Genomic DNA, 15,877 nt, shown 5'->3' with positions numbered 1-15,877 from the left:
AATTCCCCTCTGTAGATATTAGACCAGTTTTTTTTTTTCTTTTGAGATGGAGACGCTCTGTCACATATACCAGTTTGAATTCTCTCTAGTGCCCATTTTCTACAGCCTTACCAACATTTACACTTTTAAAATATGCACAAACTGATTAGTGAGAGATGATATAGCAGCATAGTTTAATTTGTAATTATCTTATTTTGAAGAGAATCTATCATTTGATATATTTATGAGCCATGTTTCTATATTTTTGTAAAAATTGTTCATGTCTTTTGCCCATTTTCTGTTGTGATTTTGCTTTTCCTCCTCTCCTTATTTTTAGGTATTTAAAAATGTGTTAGGGATATTAACCCTTTATCTAAAATATATTTTGCAAATATTTTTATCTCTACTTTTCAGTTGTCTTCAGACTCTATTTATGGTTTTTTTTTTTTGCCTTAGGGTTTTAAATATATTTTCATGTAGTAAAATTTATATTTAATTTATATCTTTTCATACTGAATTGTATTGTGGTAAATTGCAGAAATATAATAAGTTTTTACCAACTAAACAATAAAAATTTACACAAAAACATAGGAACTTTTGTTGGAAAAATAATCTGAAGTTTTACTTCTCTAGAATGAAATTACAGATATTAAAATATTTTTAGACATTAAATGGCTAAAACTAAATATGAATGTAATGTTTTTTTTTTTTGAAATGGAGTCTCACTCTGTCACCAGGCTGAAGTGCAGTGGCATGGTCTTGGCTCACCACAACCTCTCCCTCCTGGGTTCAAGCAATTCACCTGCCTCAGCCTCCTGAGTAGCTGGGACTACAGGCATGTACCACCACACCCAGCTAATTTTTGTATTTTTAATAGAGATGGGGTTTCTTCATGTTGGCTAGGATGGTCTCGATCTCTTGACCTCGTGATCTGCTTGCCTTAGCCTCCCAAAGTGCTGGGATTACAGTTGAGAGCCACCACGCCTGACCATATGAGTATAGTTTGGCAAGTAATTAATGAAATATTTCAGATCAATTTTAGCAAGATTAGGTACTGTTTTCTGATTTAAAAAAAGTCAAACCACATTCCTGTGGTTTTGTTCTGCTTCTCTCTACTTGGATAGTGTCTCGTTTCCTGTGTCTGACGTCTTTTTTGAGTTTACTAACGACTTTTTGTGTGTGTGACTATTTGTTCTCTATATTTAAATTTTATGTGGAAATCCACTGTTAGTTCCATAGAAGATTGTTAAAAGTACCTTAAGGAAAGTCATCACTTATGTTTTTGTTGTGTTGCTTAAATCTTAAATATCAAATTTTCCTAGCTCTTTTATAGATCAGAGAGTTGATCCAAGTACATCTGTAGATTTCAGGTTCCAGGGTAGCAGTTTCTGCTGAAGGCTAAAATAATATGCAAAGACCACCATTTGTATCCAGGTCGTGATTGTGTTAGCCTATAGGTCATTTCCAAGGTCAAGCTTTGCTTTCAAACTGCAACATTGGTTCCAACATATCAAAGTTCTACACTCAGTTCCCAAATGCATTTGCTGAGATTATGTTCTCGTGCCAGCACTTTTTCCTTTTTGCCACCTATGCTTTTGTCCAGATTAAAAAAAAACCACACACACTTAAAAATAATAATGGCTAATCTTTGCTATGTCTTTATTATATATTTTGATAAACTCTATGTTGATAATTTCATTTTACCCCTCATAATTCTATAAAAGGAGTGTGTTTATTTTCTGATGATCAGAAAAGTTAAAATTCACATCTAGAATCACACAGTCATTAGAACTGGGCTTCAAGGCAGAACTGTCAACTGGAAGTAAAATTTCTTAACCAGTGACCGTACTATTGAGTAGTCTTATAAACTCACAGTTGTTTACTCAGAGTCGGTAACCTGTTTAAGTTCGGAGAGCAAATAGTATTAAATTAGCTGGTGCTTAAAAATCTCATCGCCAATTATAATAAGTTATTAAGGGATGAAAAGGCAGTGAACTTCAGTCTCGTTGTGTGAATGATGGAGGTAAACCAGACTTACAGGGAATAAAAACCAAACAAGAAAGTCTCAAAAGAATTCCAGCAGTGCTTTTCGGCATAGCACTGGGTGAAACCCAATGCATAGACCTTGTTTCTTCTCTTCATGCTATACTCATAATAATCAAATACATCATCTGAAAAAGGCTATTTATGGACAAGTTATAAAAAAAGAAACTACAAGTATTACAAGTCAAATTATAAACCTCAAGAATAATTTTATTAGCAAATAAATGGGACCTGTGAGAAAATAATATCACAGTGAAATAAATGCTCTCTGAATCATTGTCCATGACTGATTCTGCTACTCTTCAATGGAGCCAAAATAAGAGTGGGCTATTTTAATCGTTCACATGGCTGCCTTTCCAGGCATGTCAAGTGCTCTCAAACGTTGGATTCATCGCTTCAAATATCTTTTGCAGTAGCTGTTCATTTTAGGCTTTATAAGCTAACAGCGATGTGCCTGTCACAAAATATCAATGAATGCTTTTTCTTTCTATCTTTCTTTTCCTTGAAGCTGTTGTCTATGGAACCTTGAGGCATTAGGAGTATCCATTGCACTGACTCATCTCTCTATGTAAGCTGGTTTCAAGCATGAAAATGCAAAAGGCTGTGTTTAAAATGTTTTAAGTGGAATAAACTTACAGTCCTTGCTAAATGCTTTCATTAAGATAAGCTACATGTACATGCCTTGAGTCTCCCCACCCAAAAAATCCCCTAATCTCTTTTTGTCCTTAAACAATACAAATTGCTCATGAAACGTGACAGGTAGATGAAAAATGCAATATCACTTCTACAGAATACAATTAAATAGATAATAATTTAATAGTGGATTTTGCACGCATGTAGATCACCACAAGCCACAACTTTAAAGCAGATAATTTAACTTTTGATTGTTGTTGTTTTTAAGTCTCTTCATGCAGAATAGAATAACCTTGCAAATAAGGTTAATGTTAGAAAATGTAGCAACTCTTCATTTTCAGGTATAGTGTAGGAATTCTGTGTCACCTAATACCAAATTTTTAATACCAAAGGTTTATATAGCTGAGATTCAAGTAATTTTGAATTTGTATTCTCTTAATATCAACAAATATTTATTGATAACCTATTTAGTACAATGTAGCATATTAATATTTAATTTCTACCAATTCATTTTATGTAAGCATAATTTTGGAAAGTTAGCAGGCGATTTTCTATATTATTACAGCTTTGTTAGTGAGTAATTGCTGTGGGAGGTCATAAGTCAGATGAAAATTTGGATTTTTTTATTTTTTACTTTTTTAGACGAGGTCTTACTCTGCTGCCCAGCCTGGAGTGCAGTGGCACAATCTTGGCTCACTGCAACCTTGGCCTCCCGGGTTCAAGAGATTCTCCTGCCTTAGCCTCCCAAGTAGCTGGGACTATAGGCACGTGCCACCATGCCCAGCTCATTTTTGTATGAAGGTCTCGATCTCTTGACCTCATGATCTGTCTGCCTCAGCCTCCCAAAGTGCTGGGATTACAGGTGTTAGCCACTGTGCCTGGCTGAAAATTAAAATAGAGGCAGTTATTTTGGTCTTGGAATACAAATGGGATGTTATTAGACAATTTATCAACTTATTTCTCTACTACTTTCAGTCATTTGTTCCTTTTGAATTCCTATAGCTGTATGCGGTAGTCCTTTAGGGTTTAATAATTATCAGTGCAGTTTCTTCCGTAAGCCATTTTGCCCCATTGATATAATATCAACTGCTGATATAGAGAAAAAGACACAATTGTTGCCAACACCCCACTCTCAAGCCCCATAATTAGTATAAAAGTTGGGAAATATTAGGCATTGTGAAATCCACCTGAAGTTCCTTTTAGAAAGTAATGTTATTTAGTTCATTCAATGAAGTAAATGAAACTTTAAATGGATATCTGAGACATTGATGTTAGTTTTCTGGATCATGTATTTACCAACATTTTATAAATACTACATATGTAATGTAATAGGAATATAGCTCTAATATGTAAATTCATATAATATAAATATATGTTTATATATGACCTTATATTAATTTTTAATTAATTATTTTATAGAGACTTTTGCGAATGCTATATAGAGATTGCAAATTTTCCCAAAATGCAGCTCAAATAGGAAACAAAAATATAATTTTCTGATTCTCTATTGCTTCTGAACTACTTTCTGAGTTCTCAACCTTTAGGATGGGATTGAGGACAGAAGGGACAACATTATAATCCAAAATAAGAATCTTAACAGGGTTTCTTTAGTAGAAATGTTAATCTTTCAGATTTTTGGAGCTATTACTTTTACTTCCAAGATTGGCTTGGGTACTGGAAATAGGGGTTTGGTTTACAAAGCGTAATTGCTGGGGAGAGCAAAACTTAACTATAGGGAACACACACAAAAAGTCATTAGTAAACTCAAAAATGACATTACATATAGGAAATGAGACACTATCCAAATAGAGAGTAGTAAAACAAAATCACAGACATGTGGTTTGACTTTTTTAAAGTAGAAAATAATACATAACTTTGCTCACATTGATTTTAAATATTTTGTTCATTACATACCAAATTATATTCATATTTAGTTTTAGTCATTTAATGTCTAAAAATACCTTTGGATTTTTGTAATGTCATAGCAGAGAATTAAAACTTGAGATTATCTATCTGTTTAAAATACCCACGTTCTCAGACTTTTTGCTTCTAGCAGTAGTCAGGTGATTTAATTCAATTCAATGAAATAAAAGAAGAATTGCAAGAAGATATAGCTAGGTGGGACTTCTTGGGAATGCAAATTTTAAAACAACAGAGTAAGGCTGTATCCACCTTCATTTTTTGCATTTCTCTTTCACTCATGCTTGTATGTGGTGCATTGAAGGAACAGGAAACATTTTGTGATCAAATAGATTAAAGCTACATTCTAAAGATGGCAGAGCAAAAAGATACAATGTCTCTGTGACACCGAAGAACTGTCTTTTTTCTCTCCTTCACACTTTTTGTTAGAGTAACAGTCCTTACTGAAGCCCATGATGTTGTTTCCACTTTTTTCATCTGAATATCTTTCTACCTCATACAATATTCATGAAAGGCTTCCTAAAGGCATGTTTAAAGTGATCTGTGGACCATAGAACACCTTTAAATAAAGTCCTGAGATCTGCAAGTTAACAAGCACCTTATGTGACTGAAGTATAGAAAACCTGAGCTCTAAGGCATAGGAATTTTATTAGATTTTATCCTTAGATCAAACCAAATCAGAAAGCTGCTTAGAGAAACATTGTTTTCTGGTGTGTAGAATTTTACTTACTGATTTGCGTTGTATTTGGCTTGCATTTAGGGTCAATACAATAATTACTCAATTGACACTTGAAATATTTATCATAGGGATGTTGGTGACATCTTCATTGATTACTTTCTCTCAGTTTTCAAATCCAGCAGTAGCTATTCCTATTCTCATTGATTATGTGGCTTTTATTCACTGGATACAGTAGTTAGCCTTCCCTTCCTTGTCTTTACCACTAAGAAGTGCAGTACTAATCTGTTACTTGCTTCTAGCAACTCTGGGCTCTAGAAATTGGTAAGGTACATTTTGCTTGCTAATTGTATCTGTGATTTTCTATTATTATCTTAATTTTTCTTTTTGGTCATATTTTCTTTGCTTTTATATCATTCTTTTGTTGTATCATTTTTATGTATATCCATTTATAGATTAAAGTTGGTTGTTTTCAACTAAGTATTCTCACTACCACAGAACCATGAATAAGTGAGAAGAAGTGTTTATTACCTCCAGGAGAAACCTAGATCCTGGTTAGCAGAAGTATTCTCTTGAAAGTCACAAATTGAAATCATAATAGCATTCTTTACCTCTCTGCTCCATCAGTCTTCTCCATGAATCAGTTTCTGACTGATAAAATGTAAATTTTTTTTCTTTTCACCTGTCTTCTAAATCCTTTTCTGAGTTTTCAGTTTACAACGTGTTTCATTATAATTCCGGTATTCAGAAATCTAGTTTCAGACAATCTGTTATTGATCCAAGAGACTCCTGCCATGCATCTTTATGTCCAAATTATTTTGTCTAACTTCTTACTCAGTAAACCAATAAGAGAAGAAGTTTAGCAATAGCACAGACGTACACATATTTCAGTAATTAGCTACAGAAATTATTTTTGAGTACTCATTCCTTCATTTTAATGACCTCAACAACTTCTCAGAAAAGTATTTATTGCACTCCACATTAAGTATACTAATAATTGTATACGCACCTTAAGGCATCCAAACCATTTCCTTTTACCATTTAGCTACTATTTTGAATTTGATAGTCAGCTGTCTCTAAATCTTTCAGGCTGATTTCTATAGCTGGGCTAAAGTAGCCAAACCATCAATATACGTTATTGTACAACATTCCATCCCAGGTTTTAAATTATTCATCCGTTACTTGAAAGTAACAATAATGTTCTTTAACACTCTTGAACTAATTCACCAAACTTTCAGAATATAACTGTTTATAGTCTAAACATGTCACAAGCATTGTGCAAAATTAATTTTTATCTTTTTTGTTTAATATGTAAATGCCATAATAAAATATGTTATTTCATTACCTGTTAAAACTCTCAATTGAAGTCATTACCGAAACAAAAAAATAGCATTTTAAAGAGAAACACCAAACAAAGCAAGTAGATCAACTTTTATTTCATTTTTATCTTTTGTGGGTACATAGTAAAGGTATATATTTCTGGGCTACACGGGATGTTTTGATACAGTCATGCAATGTGTAATAATCACATCATAGAAAATGGGGTATCCATCCCCTCAAGTATTTATCCTTCGTATTGTAAGTAATCCAATCATACTCTTAATTATTTTAGAATGCACAAATTATTTTGACTATAATCACCACGTTGTACTCTAAAATACTAGCTATTCATTTTTTCTGTTTGTTTGTACCCATTAGCAATCCCTACCTCTGTTCCACCCCCTCCACTACCCTTCCCAGCCTTCGATAAACTATCCTTTACTCTCTATCTCCATGTTCGACTGTTTTGATTTTTACATTCCACAAATAATTGAGAACATGTGATGTTTGTCTTTCTCTACTTGGCTTATTTTACTTGGCATATGACCTCCAGTTCCATCCATGTTGTCGCAGATGACAGGGCCACATTCTTTTTTATGACTGAATAGTACTCCATTATGTATGAGTACCACATTTTCATGATCCATTCATCTATTGTACACATAGGTTGGTTTCAAATTTTGGTCCTATTGTAAATAGTGCTGCAACTGGCCAGGTGTGGTGGCTCATGCCTGTAATCCCAGCACTTTGGGAGGCTAAGGAAGGCAGATCACGAGATCAGGAGATCCAGACCATCCTGGCGAAGATGGTGAAACCCAGTCTCTAGTAAAAATACAAAAAAATTAGCCGGGCATGGTGGCAGGCACCTGTAGTTCCAGCTACTCAGGAGGCTGAGGCGGGAGAATGGCATGAACCTGGGGTGTGCAGTTTGCAGTGAGCGGAGATCATGCCTCTGCCCTCCAGCCTGGGCAACAGAGCGAGACTCCGTTTAATAAAATAAAAAAATAATGCTGCAACAAACATGGGAGTGCAGATATGATACACTGATTTTTTTTAGTTTGGGTATATAACCAGAGTTGTGATTGCTGAATCATATGATAGCTCTATTTTTAATTTTCTGAGGAACCTCCACGTTGTTCTCTATAGCAGTTGAACTGATGTACATTCCTACCAGTGCCGTACGAGGGTTCCCTTATCCCCACATCCTCTCCAATATTTGTTATTGCCCGTCTTTTGGATAAAAGCCGTTTTAACTGGGGCGGGGAGGGATGATATTTCACTGTAGTTTTGATTGCACTTCTCTGATCATCAATGAAGTTGAGCACCTTTTCATATACCTTTTTGCCATTTGTATGTCTTCTTTTGAGAAATGTCTATTCAAATATTTTACCCATTTATTGATTGAATTATTTGATTTTTTTCCTAGTTGTTTGAGCTCTTTATATATTCTGGTTATTAATCTCTTGTCAGATGGATAGTTTGCAAATATTTTCTCCCATTCTTTGGGTTGTCTCTTTACATTGTTGATTGTTTCCTTTGCTGTACCAAAGCTTTTTAGCTTGTTGTAATCCTATTTGTCCATTTTTGCCTTGGTTTCCTGTGCTTATGTGGTATTACTCAAGAAATATTTGCCCAGAGCAGTGTCCTGGAGATTTTATTCAATGTTTTCTTGTAGTTGTTTAATAGTTTGAAGTCTTAGATTTCAGTCGTTAATTCATATTCATTTAATATTTGTATATGGTGGGAGATAAGGTTTGAATTTCATTCTTCTTTGTATGTATATCCAGTTTTCCCCGTTCTAATAGTTGCTTTGTGAAATCAAATACTTGTTTTGTGGAATTAGGTTTTTCCAAATATAAAATCATATTATCTGCAAACAATGATAATTTGACTTCTTTCTTTCCAACCTGGATGCCATTTATATCTTTCTTTTGTCTGATTGCTCTAGCTAGGACTTCCAGTACTATGTTGAATAACAGTGGTGGTAGTGGGCATCCTTGTTGCGTTCTAGACCTTGAAGGAAAGGCTTTCGGTTTTTCCCCATTCATTATGATACTAGCAGTGAGTCTGTCATCTATAGCTTTAATTATATTTAGGTATGTTTCTTCTATCCCCAGTTTTTTAGGGTTTTCATTACAAAGTAATGTTGAATTTCATCAACTGCTTTTTCAACATCAATTGAAATTATATGGCTTTTATCCCTCATTCTGTTGATATGATGTATCACCTTGTTTGATTTGCAAATCTTGAACCAACCTTGCATTCCAGGGACAAATTCTACTTTGGTCATGATGAATGATCTTGTTAATGTATTGTTGAATTTACTTTGCCAGTATTTTGTTGAAGATTTTTCTGCATCAATATTTATCAGAGATATTGGCCTGTAGTTTCTTTTTTGATGTGTCTTTGTCTGGTTTTGGTATCAGAGTAATACCAAAATGAGTTAATAGTTCATAGAATTAGTTTAGAGTATATCAACTTTTAGTATTTTTAGAAAACATATTTTATGAGTTTAATTTTTAAGCCCCCATCTATGAGTGAGAACATGCAATATTTGTCATTCTGTGCTTAGATTATTTCACTTAACATAATGTCTTTGAGTGCCATCCGTGTTGTTGCAAATGACAGGATTTCATTCTTCTTTATTGCTAAGTAATATTCCACTGTCTGTATGCATCACATTTTCTTTATACATTCATTGATGAACACTGAGGCTCATTCCATGTCTTGGCTATTGTGAATAGTAATTTAATAAATATGGGAGCGCAGATATATCTTCAGTATACTGATTTCCTTTCTTTTGTATGTATACCCAACAGTGGCATTTCTGTACCAAATGGTAGTTCTACTTTTAGTTTTTTGAGAAATTTCCATCCTATTTTCCACAGTAGACATACTACTTTACATTCCCACAAACAGTGTATGAGGGTTCGCATTTCTCCACATCCTTGTCAGCTTTCATTATTACCCATCTATTGGATAAAAGCCATTTTAACTAGAGTAAGATGATATCTGATTGTAGTTTTGATTTGCATTTCTCTGACGATTAGTGGTGTTGAGCATTTTTTATAGACTTATTGGCCATTTGTATGTCTTCCTTTGAGAAATGTCTATTCATATCTTTTGTCCATTTTTTAAACTGGATTTTTTTCTTATTGTCTGAGCTCCTTACATATTTTGGTTATTAATCTCCTGGCAGATTAGTAATTTGTAAATATTTTCTCACATACGGTGAGTTTTCTCTTCATTTTGTTGATTGTTTCATTTGCTGTGCAGAAGCTTTTTAGATTGTTGTGATCCCATTTGCCCATTTTTGCCTTGGTTGCCTGTGCTTTTGAGGTCTTTCTCAAGAAATCTTTGCCCAGATAATATTCTAAAATGTTTCTCCCATGTTTACTTCTAGTAGTTTCATATTTTCAGGTCTTAGATTTAAGTCTTTAATCTATTTTGATTTGATGTTGTATATGGAAAGAGATAGTGGTCTAATTGTATCCTTCTGTATATGTATATCTAGTTTACCCAGCACCATCTATTGAAGAGAATGTCCTTTCTCCAATGTATGTTCCTTGAACTTTTGTAAAAAATAAGTTCATTGTAAATATGTGGATGTTTTTATTGAGTTCTCTATTCTGTTCTGCTGGTCTGTGTGCCTGTTTTTATGCCAGTACCATGCTCTTTTACTTACTATAGCTTTATAATTTAATTTAAAGTCAGTTAATGTAATGCTTTCAGCTGTGTTGTTTTTATGCAGGATTGCCAGAAGCTGGGAAGGATAGTGAGGAATGGCAGATCAGGAAGGGATGGTTAATAGGCACAAAAATATAGTTAGATAAAAGCAATAAGATCTAGAGTTTGATGGCAAAAGGATAACTATAGTTAAAAATAATTTATTTTATATTTCAGAATAACAAGAAGAGTGGGATTAGAATGCTCCTAACACAAATGATAGATATTCCAGGCAATGGATATACCAGTTACTGTGATTTGATCATTACAATTATATGCTTGCATTAAAATATCATATACACCCCGTAAATATGTACAACTATTATGTATCCAAAACAATAGAAAATAAATATAAATAGATTTAGAGAGCAGTATTTCATAATAAAGTCAAAGCATCTGAAAAATTATGGAAAGATTAGTAGTAAATACCACTATTGTAAGCAAATATTTTTATGAGAATCATCATAATCTTAGAACTCATTATTGGTTTCCAGAATATTTTATTATATTCCCTGATATCGTATGTAATTGGAAAATTACATAAGATATCAAGGAAACACAAATATTTAGGAAAAATATCCCATAAAAATGGCTGTGGCAGATCTTAATAGTTGTAGGATTTCAAAGGTTTAAAGTTTATTTCACCTTACTATAGACTAGTTGGTCTTGTTAACAATACATTTGAGAATTTTTTGTAATTCTCCAGCTGTTTTATTAAGCTCAGCACCACTAATGTAAGTTATTTTTTTTAAAGATGGCCCCCCGACTCTATCAGCTTGTATATTCTCCATATAGAGACAATGTTAGGCTTGGAAACAGTGTTTGTTTTCCTATACAGTAATCAGTTTAAGCCACCTGAACTCAGCAGCAAAGGGGGAAATCCTAAGGGTTATTAATAATGTAATCCCTTCCAACTACAGCAGTTCACTAAATCTTCTTTTTTTTTTTTTTTTTTTTTGTGACGGAGTTTGTCTTGTTGCTCAGGCTGGAGTGCAATGGTGCGATCTCGGCTCACCCCAACCTCTGCCTCCCTCATTCAAGCAATTTTACTGTCTCAGCCTCCGAAGTAGTTGGGACTTACAGGCATGTGCCACCATGCCTCTCTAATTTTGTACTTTTAGTAGAGACGGGGTTTCTCCATGTTAGGCTGGCCTCGAACTTCTGACCTCAGGTGATCCACCCGCCTCGACCTCCCAAAGTGCTGGGATTACAGGCGTGAGCCACTGGGCTGGGCTGTAAATCTTCTTAAAATAAATGTTAGGTTTATCCATTTGGTAAAAATGGTGCTATACGGATGTGGTGCTGCCTTCCCTCCGTTGTATACTATGGAGGTCCAGCCTTACTCTCTTTCCCTTCGGAGACTTTGCCTCTCATGACATTTTGCCTCGTTGCCATTCTGGACTTACTCTGTTCAATCTGGCTATAATCACTCCAATCTGATTTCTGATCATTCATGGAAATGAATATCTTAGAGAAAAATATTTCTGGGTTACAATTTTCCACCCAGTGTGAAAACCTCAGGTAGGCTTGTTTATATTACAGAGCAAGCTCATCATCTGTTGCCTTCACTTTCAAAATCCCTTTGTTTTATATACTAGGAATAGCTTATTCTCTCATCTTTTCCTGTTAATACAGAGTAACGAAAATATTGTGTTTGAAAATTCAAAGGCAGAAGTAGTTTTGTCTTAATAGGCAATTTTTCCTTAAGAATTTATTTAGTCTTGGAGGTGCATGTATAAATTTAATCATTTTTACTTTTTAACAAAGCCTGAATGTGCAAAAATTATCCACACAGTATAATTTCACTAAATATATTTTTGTAATATAACGTACAGAATTATAGATTTTGTCTTCCATTAAATTTTTAACATGTTAGTCACAGTAATATTTATTTACAATATTACATAGCCTTTATTTACAGTGTGAACTTATCTATGGCCTCAGAATATTTAGATTTTTAAAAGTAGTATTTTAGTCTACCTTTATATTTTACAAAAAGGAACACATGTCAATAAATTTAAATGATATTTCAAATCTTTTATTCTACTTTAAGAAAGGACTAAGAGTGAAGGCCATGTCATGTATTCACTTCAGCATTTTCCTTTTATACATTGAAATATATCATTTTTACACTGGCTAAACACATTGTAAAAATGATGAAAAACCATTAACTAAGTTAAATGATTCTATAACTCTTTAAAATCAAGAGATGGCTGCCAATTCATTACTTCTATGAATATTTATTAATATAGTTATGTTTAAGTTCAGCATTTTGCTATTTGTTTTCTATTTGTGCCATCTGTTCCTTTTTACTTATTCTTCCTTTATTCTGCCTTCAAGTGCTATTCATTATTCCAGTTTATCTATTCTTTTGGCTTTTAAAGTATACTTTAAAATAATTTTAAACTGGTTATCCTAGGTCTTTCATCATTTATCCTTAATTTATTACAGTCTAACTTGAATTATCATTTTGTTACTTAACAAACAAGGTAGAAATCTTGTCATAGTATATAGTTGACCCCAGAAACACATGGGTTTAAACTGCCTAGGTCCATTGATACATGAATTTTCTTCTTCCTCTCCCACCACTGAGGCAGCACAAGCAACCCATAGAATAGGAGAAAATATTTGCAAATCATCCCCTTAACAATGCGTTAATAACTTAGATGTGTAAGGAGCTCAAAAAGCTCACTAGGAAAAATACAAATAAAATGATTGAAAGATGGGCAAATAGGCCAGGCACTGTGGCTCATGCCTGTAATCCCAAGATTTTGGGAGCCCGAGGTGGGTGGATCGCCTGAGCTCAGGAGCTGGAGACCACCCTGGGCATCATGATGAAACCCCGTCTCTGCTAAAATGCAGAAAATTAGCTGGGTAGGTGGGGCGCATTTGTAGTCCCACCTACTCAGGAGGCGGAGGCAGAGAATGGCTTGAGCCTGGGAGGCGGACGTTGCAGTGAGCTGAGATCGCACCACTGCACCCCAACCTGGGCTACAGAGTGAAAACAAAACAAAAACAAACAAACCAGATGGGCAAATGATCTGCATACATATTTCTGAAAAGAAGATGTACAAATGGCCAATAAGCATATGAAAATAATGCTCAACGTCACTAATCATTAGAGAATGCAAATCAATAGATTACAGTGAGATATTATCTCACCCGTTAAAATGGCTTTCCCCACCCCCAAGACAGGTAGTCATGAATGCTGGTGAGGATGTGGAGAAAGGGGAGCCGTCATACACTCTTGATGGAAATGTAGATTAGTGTATCCACTATGGAAAACAATATGGAAAGTTCCCAAAAGCCAAAAATAAAAGGACCATATGACCCAACAATGCCACTGCTGGGTAAATATACATAAGAAAGGAAATCAATGTATTGAAGAGATATCCATCTGCACTCCCATGTTTATTAAAGTACTATTTGCAATAGCCAAGAGTTAGAGTCAACTTAGGTGTCCATCAAAGGATGCATGTGTGCTGCATAGCATATAGACAATGGGATATGATTCAGCAATAAAGAAAAATGCAATCCTGTCATTCGCAGCAACATGGATGGCACTGAAGGACATTATGCTAAATGAAATAATCTAGGCAGAGAAAGACAAATATTGTGTATTCTCACTGATATCTGGAAGCTAAAAATAAAATTCAATTCATGGACACAGAGGAATGATATTGTCAGAGACTGGTAAGTATAGGGAGGAGCGGGTGATAAAGTACAAATGAATAATGACTAAAAAAATACAGTTAGGTTAATGAAATAAATCTAGTATTTTATAACACAATAGGGTTACCATAGTTAACAACTTATTGTATATTTTATTTTTTATTTGAAAATATAAATTTTGTTTCCATTTTTTATTTCAATAAGTTTTGGCAGAACAGGTGGTGTTTGGACACATGGATAAGTTCTTTAGTGGTGGTGGTTTCTGAGATTTTTGGTGCAGCCATCATCTGAACAGTGTACACTGCACCCAATGTGTAGTCTTTTAATCCTCGGCCCTCTACCACCCTTCCCCCCAAGTCCCCAAAGTCTAGTGTTTCACTCTTATGCCTTTGCATCCTCATAGCTGAGCTACCACTTATATGTGAGAACATATGATGTTTGGTTTTCCAACTGTTGGTATGTAGCAGTGCTACTGATTTGTTTACATTGATTTTGTATCCTGAAACTTTACCGAATTCATTGATCAGTTCTAGGAGATTTTTGGATGAGTCTTTAGATTTTCTAGGTATATGATTATATCATCTGCAAACAGTGACAGTTTGATTTCTTCTTTGCTGGTATGGATGCCCTTTATTTCCTTCTCTTGTCTGATTGCTCTGGCTAGGACATCCAGTACTATGTTGAATAGAAGTGTTGAAAGTGGACATCCTTGTCTTGTTCCAGTTCTCAGGGGGAATGCTTTCGACTTTTCCTTGTTCAATATAATGTTGGCTGTAGGTGTGTCATAGATGGATTTTATTACCTTAAGGTATGTCCCTTCTACAGTGATTTTGCTCAGAATTTTAATTATAAAGGGAAACTGAATTTTGGCAAATGCTTTTTCTGCAACTATTGAGATGATCATGTAACTTTTGTTTTTAATTTTGTTTATGTGGTGTATCGCATTTGTTGACTTGTGTATGTTATGCCATCCCTGCATCCCTGGTATGAAACCCACTTGATCATGGTGAATTATGTTTTTGATACGCTGTTGGGTTCAGTTAGCTAGTGTTTTGTTGAGGATTTTTGCATCTGTGTTCATTGGGGATATTGGTCTTTTTTTGTTATATTCTTTCCTTGTTTGGTATTAGGGTGATACTGGCTTCACAGAATGATTTAAGGAGGGATCCCTCTTTCTCTGTCTTTTGCAGTAGCAGCAACAGGAATGGTACCAATTCTTCTTTGAACGTCTGATAGAATTCAGCTGTGAATCCATCTGATCCCGGACATTTTTTGGTTGGCATTTTTTGTTACCATTTCAATCTTGCCGCTTGTTATTTGTCTGTACAGAGTTTCTATTTCTTTCTGGTTTAATCTTGGACGGTTGTATATTTCTAGGAATTTATCCACCTCCTCAATGTTTTCTAATTTGTGTGGGTGAAGGTGTTCATAGTAGCCCTGAATGAGCTTTTGTTTTTCTCTGGTATCGGTTGTAATATCTCCTGTTTTGTTTCTAATTCAGCTAATTTGGGTCTTCTCTCTTTTCTTGGTTAATCTCACTAATGCTCTATCAATTTTATCTTTTCAAAGAGACTTGGTTCATTCATTATTTATGATTTTTTTCTCATTTATTTAGTTCTGCTCTGATTTTTGTTATTTCTTTTCTTCTGTTGGATTTGGGTTTGGTTTGTTCTTGTTTCTGTAGTTCCTTGATGTGTGACCTTAGATTGCCTATTTGTGCTTTCAGACTTTTCGATATAGGCATTTAATGCTATGAACTTTTCTCTTTGCACCACTTTTGCTGCATCCCAGAGGTTGTGATAGGTTGTGTCACTATTATCACTCAGTTCAGGAATTTTTAAAATTTCCATCTTGATTTCATTGTTGACCCAACAATCATTCAGGAGCAGGTTATTTAATTTCCATGTA

This window comes from Hylobates moloch, unplaced genomic scaffold (genome assembly GCF_009828535.3).
Source record: "Hylobates moloch isolate HMO894 unplaced genomic scaffold, HMol_V3 SCAFFOLD_16, whole genome shotgun sequence".
Classification (NCBI taxonomy): domain Eukaryota; kingdom Metazoa; phylum Chordata; class Mammalia; order Primates; family Hylobatidae; genus Hylobates; species Hylobates moloch.
This window is presented reverse-complemented; position numbering follows the sequence as displayed.